The following is a 12,536-nucleotide window of genomic DNA, read 5'->3' as shown; positions in this document are numbered from 1 at the left end:
TTCAGCATCCATGTCAGATACCCAGGAACAGAAAGAGCCTTTCAGCTTTGCATACTAAAAAAGCCAGCACATAATCAAACAGCTTTCTGCCACTCACAGAAAGACTCCTTAAATCAATCTGAAAAATCCTTTTAGTTCAGCTGTACTTGCCCACCTGACGCCTTTGTGGATGGCATCACCACCCAGTCTCCCTCTACAGGAGTAAGTAGTTCTGGAGGGAGAGTTTCCCCTTCAGGCTTCTCAGGTATCGGCGCACCAAGAAAACTGATCTGCTCCAGCAGTGGAAACAGCACGTTTATTCCACCAATACAGTTGATCATATCCTAAATCAAGAGAAAAAGGAGGGAAAACATCAGCAAAAATGAAACCTCCAAAACTATGCAAATGAAATTTCCTCCAAATAAAAGGAACCTCAGGGTTTTCTCCTCAAGAGGGTGCTAAACCCCACCATGTTTGTTAATGAATGATTCTCCTAAAACCTGTATTCACAACATACAGCTAGAGATACAAGCACTCCGCATCCACCCCTCTTCCCACTACTGAGTGAAGAGAACAAACTTCAGTCTTTTCAAACTGTTTGTATCATGGCAAAATCAACTAGCAAGAGTCTGAATTTTCTTAACATTAATCTCCATAAATCAGCATACGCACAGTGTAGGTCCAACAATATTTCCTCAGTAATGAGTTTGCTAGTAGAGTAGATTATTTATTTGTACATACATTTTTCCTTAAAGAAAAAAGAAAGTGGTATTCTAGTGACAAGTTTTCTACACTCAGACTTTGGATTTTATTTTTTCTTAAAGCTAAGAGCCCTTAATCGAAGATTCTGCCTATAAAACAAAAGTGGATGTATTCTACCTAAATTTAAAATAAATAAATCCTTACTTGTGTCACTGTTTCTGGATCAAACTCTGATGCTGCACATAACTTGATTTCCTCCTGCACAGAGCAAGCCTGACTGATTTTTACATTCATATGTGCTAGTGATCAGGGAACAAATAACCAAACAGGTACATGGTGGTATTTATTAAGCTGGAGTGCGTTTCATGGTTTCCTCCTCTTCTCCATGAAGTAGCAAGTAGAGGCTATTTGCTGTTTTACACAGAAGACATCCAATGGACATATAATACCGTCAGTGGCATGAGACTATGAAATTAACTGCTTTATCAGAAGGACGTAAGGACCTTATGTGTTGGTTAAGAAAACAAAAATCAAGATATAAGACAGTTTTGCTATAACGGAGTGTTTGAGCAGGAAACTACAAGCAGGTTTAGCCAGAAAATGTTAATTCTTAAGCTCCCATACTAATATAACAGTATTGCTGTGATTACAACTGCTAGCAAAAGTTAAACAAAGATGATTTGCATAGCTTGTAAGAATCAGATATCCCAATGTATCCAATAGTAAGGAAAAAGTATTGGTCACTTAGTGTACAGCAGAGACAGAATAAGGTCCAACACTTCAGTGAATATTTGTTGTTTTCTCTGAAATGAGGCTTTTGGACTGTGCCAACCCAAAACCAGAAGTAAATAAGATAACCACATTAACTTCTCTCTTTAAAAAATGCTAGATTCTTGTACTATTTTAACTCCAGACCTTGTCATCTGTAATTCTATAATATTTTTTATATGTCTAACATAGCAGAAAGTCCCAAGTGTTAACTTAACCCCACTAATCTTCATCTAATTCAGAGTTTAAGACTGTAAGAAAACCATGACAGAATTCCCTAGAGATGATGAAATGCTTTCAATATGCAACATGCATTGAATAGGTTATGAAGAATAGTCAGCTACCAATATAACTTAATGCATTACCTGTGACATTAAGAGCAGTAGGACTTGTAAGTTCTCAATAAGTGTAATACTACTCCAGCTACAGGATTAACCCATTCATGCCCATTACAAAAAACATGCTGTGTCTGCTAAATGTCATTTGCAGTATGATAATAACTTTCAGCATCCCAAAAGTTAGCTGAACATACACAACTTCCACTGCCGTATTTACATCAGGTTCTGCTTCTTCAGTATGCATTTACCTTGATGTCCCAGTTTACTACTTTGTTTCCAGTTAGTCTTCCATGGAAAAGATTTGCAGACAGGTCAAGACAAATTTGGTTTCTGCAGGCCTGTTAAACAAATGAAGAGGCTGAAACATCATATATGTTATCTTAGATTTGACATTCACAATTGTACAAGACAATTCTGTTCTTTTGCCAAACAAGAGAAAAATCTTTTATCTCTGCTAAAGACTACAGTTTAAGCAAGCTCTTATTGCTCTTTATCTTCCCAAAATAAGCACAGTGTAAAGATGGTATGCTCACCTGTTCTACGAAACAGCAACAGCAAAAAAAATAAAGAGACCATCTAGAACATATTCTGAGATTACTGCACGCTGTGAAATCACAGAGAAGCTATGTATTATTTCATACCTTTGGTGTATAATGAAGAAGCACCTTACTGGGGAGATCTGCTACTTCAGCCTCTTGAGACTTCCATGCAGTTAAACAGTTTGGACCTATTAAAATATAAATATATATATATATCTAAAATGATACATCAAGTATATCTTTATAACATATATATTTAAGAATACCCTGGATATCAATGCAGTTCATTAATTCACAGATTTTATACTGCTATGCTTCGTTGCAACACATAGGATATTCTAAACCATACCTAAACTATACAAAGGGTATTTTTTTTTACATTCAAACAGATCTAATATTTCTCTCTTTACAAATATCTACCTCGTATTTGTCACCAATCTCTGTCATCAAGCCCAAATGTTCAGAAAATTAGTAACCTTCAAGAGAGCTTTTCTTTAGTAATGCAAAATATTTCCTTTAAATGATGGAAGTGTTTTCATGCTAATCTCTGACAACCCCAAGTCATTATGAAATTTAATACCTTAACACCTTGAACTACAAAACAGAGCTTATCAGAATGTTTCTTAAAAATAACCTCTTAATTATCAATTAATTCTTATGGAAAAATCCCCAAGCATACGTCACCTGTAAGTAGCCTATCAAAACAAGGGCAATACTTTAAAAAGTCTCAATGGCAAACTCAAGTGTGGGCAAACAGTAGCAAAAATTAAGAACTTAAAAATGAAAATACTACCTCATGTTTATATTTTTGCAGATCTGTGCATATGACAGATAGATGAGCTTATTGCAAACATAACACTTTAAATAAAAGTAATAAAATATTTATCATTCCATTTTAAGCTTATTTGTTATCAGGTGCTCTCACTCAGGCCAGCTCTGCAATTCTTCTGGATTGTAACTTCTTTATGTGTCTATGTAGAGCTAAGCTCCACGGGGTCTTCTCCATAACTCATCCCTTTTATTCCACAAAAACCAGTACAATCACCGCTCACCTGCTAAATACAACGCTTTCACCTGAGGAGGCTGCAGTGCTTCATGAAAGATGATCACTGACCCAAGGTGGCCCTCCAAAGATGTTGGACATCCCCATTCACTGTCCTGAGTCCCTGCTGAGATCATCTTGGTGATGAGCTCTGGTTTTCCAAGCGTCCCGCCCCAACTCCCAGCAGAGAGGATGCCCCCGAGCGACGTCCGATGGGGCAGCACAGGGGAGGAAAAAGGTGGATCTGGTATCTGAGATGGAGGAGGAGTAGTTGTTCTTTGGCCAGCAGAACCAATGCAGCAAGACGTGAAAGACTGGAAAGTCACACATGGAAGAAAGAAAACAAAACACATACTGTAAATCTAACCTCTTTTTTCTTTTTGCCACAGTTGACAAAGTAAATGTAACTAAATAAACCTTACCTGCCATGGTTTTAGCTACCTTGGTGTTCACAGTGCTTATTCTAAAGACGGGCCAAAATCCAGAGTTTTATCTTGCAATGGAAATTACATTTACACTCATTTTTTAAGTGTTATACTGATTTTGCTACGATTATGTCCGATTTAAGTGTTTGGTCAACACATTTAACAAATACCAAATTGGAACTTAAAAAAGACAGAGAATATTCAGCATTGTAGCCCAGGTTAAATGGTATTTGTTCCACAAAAAAGAATGGACAATGCTTATAAAGAAAACTAAACTGGACATATACTTTGCTGTTTTTTCTTTTTTTAGGCTAAATGAGGACACGTTCAGATGGTTAGATTAACTGTGTGTAAACTGCTTATCCAGCTAACAAAGCAGGCATGAGATTAGGCTATTAAGGGAACATACAGAAAATACAAGTAAAAAACCATTACTGTTGAAAACAACAGGGAATATTCCTCATTAAGTACAGTCACATGAATCCTGAGGGCAGATGTGTGGTTTGGTACGATTACCCATCATAAATTATGTCAGTATTCTCAGGTAACTATGTTGGGGAAAACCCCACAATCTAATCATGGTAATCTGTTATTTCATTTTTAAACTGAGATGACTAAACAAGCAACAATGAATGGTTATATTCCAAATTGATACCCTGGATACTGTCCAAAGTTGAACGGCAGTTTATTAGCAGTAGGCTAAGCTATCTTAAGCTTTTACACAATTTCCAAAATGAAAAAAGCCAACTATGTTCTCAGTGTTCCACGAGAGCGCGTTGGGACAGGGCATGACTCAGAAGCTGAACTTACTTCATTCATGGCAGGGAATCGAAGTGGGGCAGAGACCTTCTGCTGCCCGTTGACGTAGATGTATACGAGGCTCTGACCAAAGGGCCTCTTGCCAGGCATGTGAACAATAGTTACGTTGTGCTGGTTAAGCAACATAAAGTAAGGAGGTCATTATTAAAAAGCAGTGAGATGACTGTATGGTACTATTCAACTTCAGCTCTACTAATCTGGTGAGGAAATCACTTAAGAGAATAAATCCAAAACAACAACAAGATAAGACCACCTGTCAGCTGCTTCCATTTTAAAGTAGTTTACATGCAAACAGGTTTTTGAAGGGAGAGAGATACAGCTCTTTCACATTAGTGCTTAAGTATGGGAGTAGAAAGAGGCAAGGAAGAAACAAAGGAGCACATTTTATCAAATTACATAGCACCGCAGCCACCTATGCTTGTTATAATTTAATATAAAAGAATTCTGCATGTTAAAAAGATCTCTAAGCACAATGCTGTCACCAGCTTATCAATAACAAATAGCTAATAACATAGCCATAACTTAGCTCAATCAATCACTAAACTACATGGAAATTGCTTGCATTATTAGATATTAGGTCTGTTCTTAGGCAATGAATTATTTAAATACAATAAAATAGACCATTTGTAAAACAACCAAAAAAAAAGGACTTTGACTTCTGAGCTATCAGCACTATCCTGAACAAAGAGTTTTTTAGTATCAAATCTTACCCAGAGAGAGTCAAAAAAACAATGGTCAGGCAGCATCACTGTTGCATATTCCCTCTTTGTGCAAACTGCAACCACCAGTACCCCAGAGCATGTAATAAATGCTTCAAACCCCATGCCACTTCCTGTGAAAAAGCTAAAGAAAAAGACAACAAAACACACAATCAAGTACTTACTTCATCAAAACTACTGGAAATCACCTAACAGTACATTCAGTAAGGAGCAAACCAACTTAAGTCGTTGTCACTGGTCCAATATATACTACTTGACTGGCTCCTACTATTATTCCAGAAAAAACAAGATGAAGAAGTGCCTCATAGGAGCGACCCCAAGGCACAGGACATGCAGGCTAAAAGGTGATCCACAAAGCTCGCAGAGCAGCTTGTAGCATCCATCTTTTACTTGAGAACATAACCCTGGTCCCAACAAATAATGCTTCATTTTGACCCACACAGCTCAAGCTGGTTCTGCTGCAAAGTCCTGCCCACTGCAGACTCTGGAAGCTACAATATTGTAATAAACAGACTGGCCTGCAACCTCTGCTGCTTTCTATCAGCGAAATTGTGTCTGATAGCCCCTGGTAGAGCTGCCAATATTGAGAAACCTTCCAATTTTTAAGCACTTGACTACAAAAACTATATATACATTTTGAACAGCTATCAAAACCTGCTACACACCCTTAGGCACCAGTATTCCAAGTGGGTGCTTTAACTACTGCACTATCAAATATCTGCATCTATCAATAAAAACCACACATACACACACAGAGCACGTGAATATTACAGGCAACCTCAACAGATATAAGCTATCTTACAGTTAAACACTGTAAAACGTACCAGCTAGATCAAATTTTAATTATTTAGATTTAGTTCTGTGTTTAGCATTTCAAGCTGAAACTGGAATATTTAAACATTTCCTTTTAAAATTATTATTCATTTCAATGCACTACTGTTCTAGATTCCCAAAACTAGAATGATGTCTTCAAAACTGTACATAAAATGACAGAAAAGCAGTCAGCTATTGGTATAATAGCATCGCATGGAAATCCAATCACAGCTTTTTTACTTTGCAGGGCAATTCCACTGCAATTTTCTAGAACTACAGTCTACTTCAGAACTGCAGTGGGACTCTGCTACCCAAACACACAGGGCAGCCATGCAAATCCAAGGGGTCTCCACCTGCCTCTGTGGTTACTGATAAGCAGAAGTAACACTCTAAGACACAGGGGGTTTGAAAATACCAATTCTGTTACGACTAGAATTGCATTCTTCAACATTTCCCTTGAAACTGCTGTGCAGTAAAATGGACTGAAGGGAGCAAAAGACTCTTCAGCTGGTATTCTCCCCTTCTGCATTTTGTTTGCTGCTGAAGGCTAGTACCTAGAAAGAGAAATTATACTGAGAACCATCTGTGTCAATGACTGCTACTTAAGCAAATGAGGGTGTTCTTTTGTTGCACTCTAATATAGGAAACGCACTTCATTACCTTTACAGGACACAATGGGAAGGCTGCTCTCTTTTGGAGTGTGGGTTTTTTAGCTCTTTTTTTTTTCTAGTTGAGCTATGAACCTTAATACAATTTGGAGTTGAAACATTACAAACTGAGAAACTACAAGCTTGTTTCCGTAACACAGCCTTGCTCTGGTGACAGATGACACTGCTCCTTTTCACAAACCAAGCGACACATATCGCATTCTATGAAGATAAACAGGAGTACCACATGTCATAGGGAACCATATGCCACAGGGAAGAGCTGACCCAGATTCGTGCTGTTCAAGCAGTTATAGTAACTATACCTATAGAGTTGCTTCCTCTTGCCACTTTTGCTGGTCATGCTGGGGTCCACCCGGTCCTGGTCAAGGCAGAGCCAAGCATTGAAAGAAAACGCAGAGCCTGGCCACTTATGAATTGATGGAACAGCAATTCCGGCCATGCTGTGGTTCAGGTTGAAGTACTGCAAGGCACTGGCCATGCCCTGCTTTCGCGCCATCGCCAGAATGGCTCGCATGGTTGGAACAACGTACGGGTGAGCTTGTTTTGGTTCCTCAGTCCTCAGGAGCCATATGAGTTGAAGCAGTTCTTCTGAGCCCATTGACTGGCTCCCCAAAGAGCCCAGAAGGGCAATCAAGTTCTCTGCGCAAGTATAATGGAGCGCTGAGTGGGAATTTAGCGTCTCAATGATCCGGATGACCATGTTCGCATTGACACACGTGGCTCGACTCTGTCTGTTAATACAGCAGATTAGCCTCAACCAATTTGAGATGAAAATCTGCAGGTCGTGTGATTCTAGTTCTGGAAGCCACTGGATAAGCAGCAATAAGGGCTGGACGTTACTAATGCCAAGCATCCCAACAGCCATGTGGTCACCTTCAACAGCCTGAAAACCAGCAGAGAACTCAGACATGAAATACAATAAAATAGAGCCAGAGGACAAAAGCTTGAAAAGATGTAAGCATTTTAGCATTCAAAGCAAGCACGTCTCACCATATTCATGAGTTCTTCCAGCAATTCTCATGAGGGCTGACCCAGCGACTTTAGTACCTCATATATGTGTGCATAACCGATCCTCTCCTTGAAGACCTCCTGAGGATAAAAATCCCAGTCTCACTAACAAATAAAACGGACACAAATTGCTCATCTACTGCAGCAGGTTCTAATTTAATACAATACTAGATACAAAATAATTAGAATGCAAGAAAGATGTTTACAGGCTAGCAGTCTCTTTTTGATCATGTCCACTTTGTGATGGCCAGCATGCCGCAGATGAGAAGGATCTCACTGCAGCATGCAGATAAACAAGTAAAAGATCAAAGTTATATTTTAATAATTACCTATAACATAATTCCTTTGGTATAAGCAAAATGTTAATTCTATCACAAAATACTATAAGCTTTATTTTTCTCATGCAAACTACACCATGAAATGATTACATTGAGAATTAGAAGTATTCAGACATTAATTTTTGAGTGAAAGGTTTTCCTAGACCAGCTTGATTAAAAACTACCCATTCTAAACACTTCAAAAATTAGAAAGTGTTCTAAGGAAGTTTTCCTAAAAGCTAATTCTACCCCACAGGTTCGTGGGGCAAGTAACCATGGAATTCCTTTACACAGGTTCCAACTGCCATTAACGCTCTGACCTTCTAGTTCTGATAGAAAGATGGGTCAATGTCCAGCCTTTGGACACAAATAAAGGGATAAGGGATGTTAAGCAGCTATTCCAATTTGGCAGGAACGTATGACCATAATCCGCACACCTTCATTAGCAAAGTTCATCAAGATACGGTGATAAAAACACTAACTGGGAACAAGATCAAGAAGCCTCCTGCAAGCAGACCTCTCATAGATACTGTTACCTTAGCAGCTGGAGACTTGTGCATGACTGCAGTGAGGGCTTGAATGGTTGACACTGCCAAGCGGTCCAGGTGGCCCTGAAACACCTGAAAGCAGCAGGTACAGAAGTTATATACAAATGCACAAAGAGAGTTCAGCTCCAAAATCTATACGGTGCCCTCCTGCCAGGAGGGAAACCAAGAGCTCGCTAACATGCTTCCAAAATCATCTTCCCAGCAGTCAAGATTTCATAAGCCCAAGGTCTACACAGAAGTACATAACAATAGACAACTAGGCATACACTTTGAGAGAAGAGAGGCATTTACAACACACATCACTCTTCAAATATTCTTAGGGACAAACAAGTTTTCCTCATGCGGCTAATGGACAACCTCAAGAGGGAGGGAGGAAAACAAACTAGGAAACCCCTTGCAGCATGTGTGTGTGTGTGCTGCTGGACAACCAGGCACGGCCAGCTCAAATAAAGCATCGTCTTTTCCTTCCGAGTCCCTACACACCAGTGCAGCGCACACACACAGATTAGAAGAGAGAAGGCACACCAGCATAGCAAGGGGGCTGCCTCACCCCTGCCCTCATCGCATTGACCACCATCTCTTTTTCCAATTTAACTTATCTTTTGAGGGTTTTTTCTATCATTCTTGCTCATATTGATATTTTCATGGTGGTTTTAAGGACAAAAATGTCAGAGCACTGTTTCACATCCATCAGTAAACCTGATTAGCCAAACTGGGCAAACAAAATCTGTTTCATCATCTCTGAAATATATGCGTATCAGACATATTTTGAAAACAAAGTATCAAGAATTGAAGACCGTGTTAGATGTGAAGAAACATTTACATGTGGCTAGAGTGTCACCCTGCGTTTCTAAAAAAGCCAAAGCTATTCGTTAGAATCACAATTTGTAGATTACTATACCTTGTGTTTAGCATTTCTTTACATTTTTAATTAGAACAAATCATTCTACTATAAAATTAATACAACAACAATTTGCACTTGAAACTTTCCACGATATTTGGGGAAAATTAAAGCAACAGGCTATTCCTACCTCCCTGATTCAGCCTGTCCATTGTTCTGTGAACATCTGTTCTTGATGACAAGCAAAGAATCAGGACATCAAATACAACCATTGAGATTCACAAACAAGGCCCCAGAATCCAAACCACCACAGTGCTGAGACAAAGAAGCAAAAAAAGAGGAAAGGGAGGGGGGAAAAAATCACCACTAGCTTGACAGAATTCATTTGGATTCCATTTATGTACTTCACCTTTTCCTTAATAAAAGCATAACTGAGGCTCAAGCTATTGCAAATATCTGCAATTTGAAGCAGATGAACAAAACTGAGGTTGATTTCAATCTGTTATTCAGAAGAATTATTTTCCAGAGACAGGAAATACTGATGCATGCAGCAACACAAGTTCATCTTGCTGCAGAAGGCTTAAAGAAGATGGTTAAGGTGAAGCACAATAATCAGTTCTCCTGTGATTGTATCTTGAGTTCAACTGGAGCAAAAGACAGGTTAGGTAGGTACCTGGTCCTCATTCATTTCTGTCAGTAATTTGTTGGCAAGGTCTTTCTCACTCTTGTCTGCCACTTTATTGTTAGCATTTAAAAACAGCTGTTAGAAACAGAGACAAAAATAATGCATATAATTGCATTAAACAGTTACCCGCAGCCAAACCTGTGGAGGCTGCCTTGGACTTGTATTTCACATACACACCGAAAAGAAGAATTCTCACACCGGTGAGACACAGTCCTCCATTAATCTGTATTTTTGCTGAATAGTTAAAAAAAAGGAACAATACTTCTTTTTCCTCATACATTTTGTTCCATTATGTGCTAGACAGTCTCTCTGACAAGGAACAACCTGAGAAATCAACTTCCATAAATCACAAGAAACAGAAGAACAACACTCAAGATACTACTTGGACTTACATAGGTGTGAAAGCACATAGTTAGACATACAAGTCATTTTGAAAGGTACTTCACGGTCAAGGGCACCTAATATGGCAGAATAACAATAACATGCCTCAGAGGATTATAACATTAACAATCAGAAATAAGAACAACGGGAAGCAGACACAGACACATGAAAAAAAAATTCACATGGGTTACTTCAATTCTGATAACACATGTAAAATGGATGCATAAACTTGTATTACAATGCCCAGATGGTTTTAATTCTTCTATTTTAAAGCTGTTCAGAAAAGAATATTTTTTTTAACCAGGCATATTGCTAGAGGTCATTGTGCTTTGATCAAAGTTTGACCTTTAACAGAGTTTAGGCGATGAGAAAAGATTCAGGCCCAACAAAGCAGCTTATTAAATGACCCTCAGTATATGATAAGCACCTCCTGGTACCTCCAAAGTACCGTCCCTCTTTTGGATGTTGCAGGAAAAAGCAACATTCAGATCATCAAAACTTAACCGAGCAGTTTCAAAAGGCTGTTGTGCAGATCTCTAACCCTAGAGCATAATTAAGGGAATACAGTTTGCTCATAAGCCTTAAAAACAGCAAATATGAAAGAAAAAAAAAAGATGCAAAAAACTAGGAAGTATGACTACAAGTATGGCCCCAAATACCCCAAGTTCTCTGGGATTTCTATAGCAGATATAGCGGTATGGATTTTCGTCACCCCCTCCTTTCCATGGAAGTTTCTTGCACATCACATTTGCTGCAGATCCATCAGCTTCCTGAGTTCCAGATCCATATCTGGACTCTTCTTGCTGACTGTGGAGCTGCAGAACTGCACTTTACACTGCTTGCTGGTGAATCCAGTAGCAAAAGTTTCATAGGTAAAGAAAAAGATCTAGAAAGAGGGTCTCTACCTCCAGCTAATAAGGAGAAATCCTAATTGCACAGCTAAATTCATCTTCCCTATTTGGCTTTGAAAAAGAATGCAGATACAAGTATATTGGAAAAGACACACGACTTCCCAGCCTTCACCCTCTCCACACTTCTCATCTTTGGGGATATTTTGACTGGAAAAGGTTAAAAAAACCCACTATGTAGCAAACTGGCAGCACTGATGTCCAATCACAGTAATATGTGAAACTATCACCGGAAAAAACCCTTAGAAGAGTGTACATAGGCAGAATAAAAATAAAGGAGCAAGCTGCAAAAATAGCGTAGCTGTTCCTGCTTTCTTAAATTCCACCACTTGTTCATATGAGAGCAGGAACACAGAGTCTCCATAAATAGGTAAACATCGCACTGCTTGATAATTTAGGAAGAAACTAAAAAATACATTTCTTACGGAGTACAAGGTCAGTACAAAAATAGGCACAGACTTCTAAACAGAGGAGAATGGAAAGGTCAAGCAATGTATTTTCACGAGAAGATTAAAAACCACATACAGTATTCAAAACACTTCAAGTCAGTTGGCATCCTGCCACTGATTATAACTACAGCTAAGACATAAGCCAAGCACATTTATTTCTAATATATCACTGCACTATGTTCTAATCCAAAATCTAAATGGATTTGAATCAAATTGCATACTGTAGCTACCATTAAATTATCTAGCATTAGAAGAGCTCAAAAGAGCTATGTGATCAACATATCACAAAAAGAGAAATAAAATATTCCACAGAGTTACATCACAGCTACGTCCTTTTGCACAGGGAAAAATGACATCTATGAAGCAATTACTGGAAGACACTATAGCTTGCATATTCTAATATGACGATCTGAGACTGAGATGAAAACACAACATCTATGTAAACACTAATCCTACGGAGAACAATTGAAGAACATTTGTAACAGCTTGAGCTCATGTTTTATGTCAGCTACACAAGACCCAAATATTCTGAAACGCTTAAAGGCACATCGGCAAGGTCTTTTTTTAAAATAGAACAATATCCCTCT

The 12,536-nt window shown here is 38.6% G+C and overlaps 1 pseudogene across 1 annotated transcript in view; it reads right to left on the bottom strand.

Moving 5' to 3' along the window:
- Positions 1–12,536, bottom strand: part of LOC308041744 (neurobeachin-like protein 1) — a 52,630-nt pseudogene that overhangs the window by 36,476 nt on the left and 3,618 nt on the right. The window contains exons 5-14 of the transcript in view: positions 10,200–10,286; positions 8,674–8,757; positions 7,803–7,901; positions 7,115–7,695; positions 5,323–5,455; positions 4,604–4,723; positions 3,379–3,682; positions 2,429–2,514; positions 2,036–2,125; positions 155–323 (exon numbers count right to left, since the gene is read on the bottom strand). The product of the transcript in view is annotated as a neurobeachin-like protein 1 (transcript). The remainder of the gene's footprint in view (positions 1–154; positions 324–2,035; positions 2,126–2,428; positions 2,515–3,378; positions 3,683–4,603; positions 4,724–5,322; positions 5,456–7,114; positions 7,696–7,802; positions 7,902–8,673; positions 8,758–10,199; positions 10,287–12,536) is intronic.

This window comes from Nesoenas mayeri (assembly GCF_963082525.1).
Source record: "Nesoenas mayeri genome assembly, chromosome: 6".
Lineage (NCBI taxonomy): Eukaryota > Metazoa > Chordata > Aves > Columbiformes > Columbidae > Nesoenas > Nesoenas mayeri.
This window is presented reverse-complemented; position numbering and strand designations above follow the sequence as displayed.